We start from the raw sequence: 9,233 nt of genomic DNA, 5'->3' as shown, positions 1-9,233 counted from the left end.
ATGAAGATGTTGCCAAAACTGCTTTTCGGACCAGATATGGAGACCATGAGTTTGTGGTTACGTCTTTCGGTTTAACCAATGCTCCTATAACTTTCATGGATATGATGAATCGGGTATGTAGTGAATATATTGATAAATTCGTTATTGTGTTTATCGACGATATTCTTATATACTCGAAATCTAAAGAAGAATATGTTGAGCACCTTCATCTGATCCTTGAACTTCTAAAGAATGAAAGTTGTATGCAAAATTGTCCAAGTGTGAATTCTGTTTGAGAAAAGTTTAACTTCTGCGCCATGTCATATCTGTGGCAGGAGTGAAAGTAGATCCTGCTAAGATTGAAGCTATAGAAAAATGGGATGCGGCGAGAACTCCTACTGAAGTCTGTAGTTTCCTGCGGTTAGCAGGATACTATCAGAAGTTTCTTTAGGATTTCTCAAGAATCTATGTAAAATTAACTAAGTTGACTCGAAAGAACTTCAAATTTTAGTGGGAAGAGGATCAACAAAGAGCTTTCAGTTACTGGAAGATCGTCTTTGCAGTGCTCCGGTATTGTCATTGCCTGAGGGATCTAAAGACTTCCTGGTCTATAGTAATTCTTCAAAGTTGGGTTTGGGTTGCGTACTGATATCGAGAGAAAATGTTATATCATATGCATCTAGACAATTGAAGGATCATGAAAAGAAGTATCTGACGCACAACATGGATCTTGCATTCATAGTTTTTGCTTTGAAGATTTGGAGGCATTATTTGTTGGGAACAAAATATCAAATCTTTACAGATCACAAGAGTCTCCAACATCTATTCAATCAAAAAGAGCGAAATATGTGGCAACGCAAATGGATTGAACTGGTAAATGATTATGACTGTGAGATTCTCTACCATCTGGGGAAAGCCAACGTGGTACCAGACGCTTTGAGTAGAAAAGAGAAAAGTGGTATGATCAAGGCAGTAACAATAAGAACGAACCTATTGCAAGTTCTCCAAAGTGAAGTTTTAAAGTGTCAAGAAGAAGCAACTAAAGAGGATAATTTTTGTTTGAACGAATGGGTAAAATGATTTCCACCCTAGAAAAGAACGACAAGGGAAATTTGTGTTCTCAGAGACGGATTTGTATACTGCGCTATGGGAATATCTGGGAGATTATTTTGGAAGAAAGCCACTAATCCCGGTATTCTATTCATCTCGGTACCAATAAAATTTATAAAGATTTAAAACTGTTTTATTGGTTGCTCGAATTTAAGAAAGACATAGCAAGGTATGTGGAGCGATGTCTAACGTGTCTACAAGTGAAGGCTGAACATTAGAGACCATACAAGAATCTGTAGTCTCTAGAGATTCTTGTGTGAAATTGGGATCATATTACGATGGATTTCATCATGAAATATGTGCACTTTCTACCGATAAAAGAGAATTATCCATTCGAAAGGTTGGCAAAGATTTACAACGAAGAGATTGTAACCAGGCATGGAGTTCCACTATTGATCATTTCAGACCGGGATAATAGGTTTACGTCTAAATTTTGAGGGAGTTTTCATAAATCTTTGGGTTCTCAGATTTGGATGAGTACGGCCCATCATCCATCGACTAATGGGAAGAGTAAAAGAACGATCTAGACTCTCGAAGACATGTTAAGAGTTTGTGTTATCGACTTCAGGGGGACCTGGGATGATCATCTACCATTGATTGAATTTTCCTACAACGACAGTTACCACTCCAGCATCCAAGCGGCACCGTATGAAGTTTGTATGGCCGTAAGTGTAGAACACCATTATGTTGGAATGAAGTGGGTGAGAGACAATTAACCGATCCTGAAATAGTTCAAGTTACTTCAAAGAAGATTGAACAGATTCAAGAAAGAAATGAAACAACTCAGGACCATCAGAAAAGCTATGCTGACAGACGCCAAAAGCTAATTGGATTCATTGTGGGGGATTATGTAATGCTTAAAGTCTTTAATTGGAAAGGGGTAGTCAGATTCAGTAAAAGAGGTAAGCTCGGTCCAAGATATATCAGGACATTCAAAATTTGTAATCGAATCAGTATAGTTGCATATCAGTTGGAGCTACTAGAGGAACTTAGTTCGATTCGTAATACTTTCCATGTGTCTGTATTAGATCCCAACTTGTGAAAGTGTAAGTAAGAAGTCTCTTACTCTAGTCAATATGACTTAGTCTATTGAAGTGCTCTGTAATAAGAGCTCTCATGCAAAAGAAGTCAAGAACCAGGGCTCTTACTCAAGAAGTGAAGGTTTCATTCACACAGAGCCCGCGCTCAATCTCCGTTGACGATCAAGCCTTATGCACCAAAAAGCATAAGCGCTTGATGCAAAGCTACAACTCCAAGACACAGAGCCTTTGCATGGTACATGCGGAGCCTCTACATATGCAGAACCACTACATAGTACATGTAGAGCTTATGTATAGTACATGTAGAGCTTGTAGTCATCTTCTCCATGGAACGCGTGTGCAAGCCCAGACTTTCTCGCAAACGTCTAACAGATTTGAGGCGGCTTGACCTAGTCTGCTCCACTTTTCAAAGGAAGTCAAAGATATGGACAAAGACTCGACAACTCAGAGATTCAAGCCTGAATTATAGCATAGTTGTTAGACCTAGGCGTATATAAGGAGGCTTCCTCCTCAAGTTCAAATTACCTGAGAGTGCCGACTTATACTATACCTATTTATTATGAGATTACATTTTAGATTGATTGTTCTTTGCTTTCATCTAATAAAAAACATTTGACATATTCAAGTCCTTTCACTGTTTTTATATACTTTGAATATTTCGTTTAATCATCTTCGATTCATTGTTTGCTTATCAATCTTATTATTTATCAACTGTGTTTCTGGAAGTTAAGAGTATCTAGATTCCAATAATTGGTATCAGAGCCTGCTAATCAAACTCGTTGATTAGTCGATCGATATCCATCTGGATTCTACTCTTATGTTTTTGATTAATCGTTTTAAAAGGAATTTCACTCCTATTTTACTCCATTTAAATGTTTGCTTTTACGTATTCTAGAAATCATTTTTCACGTCGTTCATAACTTTCTCGTCAGTCTTCATCTCAGAAGTTTATAATAAAAAATGTCGTCTCAATCATGGAACTCCATGTACAGTGTCGGTTCTTTGACCAAACCTCCGAATCTTATTATGGAAAAATATTCCCAATGGAAAATTCGGATGATTAATTTTTATGAGGGTCTTGACCTCGAACTCTATGAGTCAATTCTAAATGGCCCTTATGTCCCTACCACTATTATTCCTCGTATTCCTGCTGCTGGTGATACTATTGAAGTACCCGCCAGGAGGGTACCCAAACTTCGTCGTGATTGGAACGATGAGGACAAACGCAAAGCGGAGATCGATCAGAAAGCCAAATGGCTTTTGATCATGGCTCTCCCCAATGAGATTTTTCAATCTCTTGGCGCATGCGATTCTGCCAAGGATCTATGGGTTCAATTGGCAAATCAGTTGGAAGGAGGAATAAAGATGAAGAAAAAATGGGTACAATAGTTTCCAGGCGCTTCCTGATGAGTCTTTAGAACAGACTTATCACAGGTTCAAAACACTGATAAAAAAATGTTGCAAATGTGACGTGATAAGAACGCAAGAGCTGAACAACATGCTCTTCTTGAAGAGGTTGAATACAGAATGGAGAAACTTGACAATGTCTCTCCATGCGAATCAAGATCTGGAGTAATGGACGTTGCACGACGTATATGGGACTCTGCAAGCTCAAGAGCAAGAAGTGCAGAAGGCCAAGGTCGCTCTGGGTGGACCTCTGACTCTTGTCTCTGACTCAAAAGAGATAGGATCTAGCCATCCACACAGAGAACGCAGATCCAAAGAGGAAAGAAGGAAGGGAAAGAAGGCTCTCATCATGAAGAGCAATGAAGAAGACAGAGCGTCTAGCTCTGAAGACGACGATATTAGTGCTTTTGCAAAATCCTTGGCCCTGATCACCAAGGAATTCAAAAAAAAAGTTTGGGAAGAAGGTCTTCGATAAGCGAGGAAGGAAGAACGATCGCATTCGAGGTAGAGCTTTCAAAGGAAGGAACCTTCCCTCTGTTTCAAACAAGAAGGAGGAAGAGCCATCAAAATAGAAGAAGCAAGATGTTCGATGCTTTAGATGCGGAAAAATGGGGCACTACTACAAAGAGTCAGAGGCCCTTTGGTGAAAGATGAACTGTACTACAAAAACAAGTACAAGTATAATCGCTCACAAAGGAGTCTCATGGCTGAACAGGAGAACTAGGTCTCTGACTCCTCATCCGAAGAGGAAGACCAAGCCCATTTTTGTGGGATGACTGTTGAGAACAGCAGAGAAGTGTTTGGATCTGACTCCGACTCCCAAGTATGTTTCATCTCTGTCTATTCTCATTCTGACCTGGAAGAAAGCATCTATGCTTTGACAAATGATTTCTTTAACCTATAGCAAAAGCTCTTTGTCGAAAAATCCAAAAGAAAATATTTGGAAAACAAAAAACTATTTTTTGAACATGAGACAGAGCTGCTAACTGTAGAGAAACAATAATTTTCAGTGGAAAATGAAATTTTTTTGTAAACAAAATGATCCACTGAAACAAGTCTTAAATTAGAGTGCTTAGAACTAAAAGCGGCTATAAAGAAGTAAGAAACAGAGCTTTTAGAAAAGGGACGTGATAGATTAAACTCTGAGGCCCTCAAAGATTATTTTCAAAAGGAAAAAGAGTTCTTACACAAGAGCTTACAAAGAAAAGAACTCTTGATCAAGAAATATCAAGATGCTCAGTAGGTGTATGAAAAAGTAAATTCTCAACAGGATAGAGCAGGGATAGGTTATACAGACCTAGACCTTACCTGGAAGGAGAAAACTACTCTTGAATCTGTGTTTAGGTTAGGCGAAAAACAAAAACCAGATTTTCCAATTCTGTATACACCTTCACATTTCAAAAGACGTAGGCTTGATAGTGGGGCCAAAACTCAAAGATTAAAATTTCAAAATATCTCTTATTCTTCAAAGAGTATGCCACAAGTTGATTTAAATAGCATACAGAAGACGGACGAGATCTTTTGTATTGGCTCTACAAATCTTGAACATCTTAAGATTGATAGTGAGGTTGTCAAACCAGAACCAGATGAAATCAAGAGTTCATCCACATAAAATTTTCTAAAAACTATGGTTCCAAAATTATTGGATGACTTCATAGAAATGATAAGACAGGTGTTCGAGCAAGATTTGCTTGAGGTCTTGAATTATCCTCCTAAAGGTCATGCAGATTCTTCTGAGAGTAACTCCTCGGATACTTTTGAAAGTTCTTCAAAACAAAAGTTGGAAGAAGGCTCTACCTCATGCATACAAGAATCTCAAGTTCTTAATGATACCTCTGTATTTCGATATTCACACAAGGATTTTCTTGACTTTGACTCTGAGTTAGAGGAGGACTCGTTTAAGGAGCAAGTTGAGACAAAGATTGTAGATAAAGAACCAGAGGTTGCAAAACTTCCTAATGAGAAAAAGATTCTCCTAGGTTCTGGCCTTGTTAGCTTGACAACAAGAGCTACATTAGCTCCAAACTTTGAATACATGGCAAAGAGTACAAAGTCTGTTTCCTCTGCATCGAAGGGCTCTAATTCAAAATCTAAGCCAATTAAGTTCACTCTAGAATAGTAGGGAAAATCCGCTGCAAACTCTAATTTTAATTTCTCTGTTTCAGAGAGGCCTCTGAAGGCCAAAGGAGTAGGAAAGAAGAAATCTGAGAAGATTCATTCAAAGTCGTCAAAACAATCAGATCTAGATAGGAAGTTTGTTGATCCTCTCTCAGTAATTTGATGATAATCCCTTTTTCCTTCCACGTTGTATTTGTGTTTCTGTATTTTCAGTTCCAGCGATCATCACTGAGTATGTTCGGTGATCGCTGAAGAACTTGCATTGTAAATTCATCAGAGACAACAATACTTCAAGAAGAAAACACTCACATCAAAGAACCTTCAGCGAACATCAAAGACTGAAACTGAAGATTAGAGACTGGCGAGTACGTGACCTGAAGCGGTATTCAGTGATTACAAGCCTGACTACATATGTGTGAAGACTGCTCTAGCTTCAGCGAATGATGATGAGACCTCCAGGTCATTCCAGCATTCARCGATCAAAGGAAGCTTGCTTAGCATGATTGTTGTTGTCTTGTCCTTATGCACACAAAGGACAAACTCATACCCTTGCAAAAGTTAGTACGGTACAGAGCCGATTAGTTGACTCTTTGTCCACCAACTTTAGGCTAGGATGTCTGCTCAAAAATAGTGCTTTTGTACTATTCACTGTAGCAAAGGACAAGCCTTCCTCTTAAGGCTTGATACGCACTCTAAACCTACCATATTGCATTAAATGTTCATTTAATGCACTGGGTATAAATCGAAGTGTTTCTTCTCCATGCAGAGCATGCACATCTCTCTGCTATCCTATTCTTACTTCAAGCATCTTCTTGCTTAAGTAAAGGATCTTCCCTTTAGCAATCTCTTTTCTTGTATTTGCTAAAGATCTGTGTGTATCCAAAGATTGTTTAGATATGTTTTCTTTACCTTATCTTTCCGTAAACAGTCTTGTAAAATCTGTATTGATCTTCTCTATCAATATATATATTTTAAATTTGAAAATACTGTGTTTGTATTCATCCCCCTCTTGTACAAACTGTTTCTATTCTTGTAGACCCTTACGGGACCAACAAGTGGTATCAGAGCAGTGTTTTCTTTCTTTCCATGTGTCTAGCTAACTTTCTGTATTATTTTATCTCTTATTAGATGACTTACTGCTTTTAAAGGGCTTTACAAATCACAAACACACACACAGAGGATAATGGCTCTCTTGCCAAACCACCCCGGTTTGTCCGTGACAATTTTAGTCTCTGGAAGAACCGGATGTCCCTCTTTCTGGAAGGTGTGGATCCTGAAATTCCACACCACATAGAAAATGGACCATATATTTCATTTGCTATTGTTCTGGCTGTTCCAGCAACAGCTACGACTGCCGTGATTCCTGAACGGCAGATTCCAAAGCTTCCACATCAGTGGAGCGATGAGGACAAGAAGAAAATAGTTATAGACGTGCGTGCTCGGTCTATAATAGCTATGTCTCTTCCTGATGAGATATATCACTCTGTAATGAAACTCAAAACTTCTAAATCCGTATGGGATACTCTTTGTGTCCAATACGCAGGAACCACTCAGGTTCAGGAGACTAGAAAGATCAACCTAGTAAGACAGTATGAAAGCTTTCTCTGTGGAAAGTCTGAGACACTGTCTGAAGTACATCAAATATTTAATTGCCTTCTTATTGATCTTAGGGCTGTCGACAGGGAATATTCTAATTATGAAACCTTGACTAAGTTTATAGAATGCCTTCCTGAGTTTTGGGATACTTTTTCCATGTGTCTCAAGATGTCAAATAACATGGCCACTCTTTCTCTTTTTACCTTATACGGGATTCTGCTTAACCATGAGCAATCTCGTCAACTGAAAAGAAATCTTGTAAGAGATTCCAGGGAAATGAAAAACTCTCCTTTAGCTTTGATCTCTGAATCTTCTTCAGTTGAAACCTCTACTCCTTTTGTCTCTTCTCTTTTCTAAAAATTAAAACTCTCACTGAATATTCTCTTTTTCAGTGATAAAATGTTTTAAAAAGTGGTCTCAGTGATTCTCTTCACTCACCACATCTTAAAGTATATCTTTATACTTTATCTTAAAAATCTAAAACGATCACTGACTCTTTTCTTCAGAGACCAAAAGGCTTTTTAAATGTCAGTTTCAGTGTTCCTCACTGAAATATGATGTCTTAAAACCATCACTGAATACTTTCTTGTTTTCAGTGCTAAATTGTTTTAAATGAAGTCTCTCAGTACTTTTTCTTTAAACTGAATGACTCTTCACATTCTTAAAAACTTTTTGTTTTTAAAAGATAATATTAAATGCACGTCTTTATGACGAGATTCTTTGTTTTCTATGAGCGACGCTTTGAGACGCACAAAATGACATGTCATTATGCTACCTCATTAAATGCCATTCAATCGTGGATGAGAACGTGGCACATTACTCCCTATGACCACTTTTTGAACCGTCGCCTTTTCTCTCTCATATATCTTCTTTCTCTACTCTTACCTATAAATATGAGGTTTCTTCTTCACTTTTCTCTTTACGCTTTCAAAAATTATTAGTCGAACCTCTGCTAATATTTCTCCAAAGCAAGAACATCCTTCAAACCCTCTTTTTAGACCTTTCCTCTTCAATCACAAAGGTCAGAATCCTTCTCTTCCTTTTTCTTTGTTATAAGAAATCTGTTTAATATTATTAGGAACCTTGTTCTCTTAATGCATTAAACTAAAGATTGTTAATCATTTCTTTCTTGATTAATAAATTTGTTTCTTAATACACATTCTACTTGAAAAACCCTTATTTTTCATGGTWTTTTSAAATGAAGTTTTTCCTTGTTTAAAAACTTTTTCTATACTCTTTTGACCATATATTCTTGGTACATTGTCTAACCCTTTCGTTTCCTGTTTATGTTGATTATTTAACAAAATACAGATGGCTGCCAAGAACATCAACTTCGCTATTGACGAGATCTCGATCAAGGCCAACAATCATCTTGCCTTGCTAGAGATACCTCCTACACGAGCCTTATACCAACCGGCGGCTGACTTTCTCAAACAGTCGTCACTCGGCTACGCTCTCAACCATGAGCTGCTCATGATTAAGGAAATACTCCAGCAGTTATGGTACACTGCTGAGGTCGTTGAGGTCCAAGACGAAGCCGAACGAACAATGGAGCAAATCCACTTCACCTTCAACCGTATGGAAGTGAACTTCGGGGTTTCTACACTCCGCTCAACTCTCCGTCTTCCAAGGGGCCCCTTCGACAGCGAACCCTCCACTGCCGAGATCATCTCCTTCCTCGATGTCATTGGCTCCAGTGGCCAATGAAGAAGGACTCCGACGCTCCTCTCAAGTCACTGACAAAGATTGAGAAAAATAGGATGTCAGCTGTCTGGTAATACCTATTCTCTCACTTCATCCAGTGCATGGGTGGAAAGTGTCACACCCCGCTAAAGCGGAAACACGAGGTATGGCAGGTAAAGTCTCTTAGCAATAGAATATACACAACACCACCGTACATTCAAATTTCATTACATCACCATCATATGTTTACAATCCCAAAATGACATGTTTGTGAAATATAAAATAACAAAAACTTCGAAG

The sequence above is a fragment of the Cynara cardunculus genome (genome assembly GCF_001531365.2).
Source record: "Cynara cardunculus var. scolymus isolate 2C chromosome LG 12, CcrdV1, whole genome shotgun sequence".
Lineage (NCBI taxonomy): Eukaryota > Viridiplantae > Streptophyta > Magnoliopsida > Asterales > Asteraceae > Cynara > Cynara cardunculus.
This window is presented reverse-complemented; position numbering follows the sequence as displayed.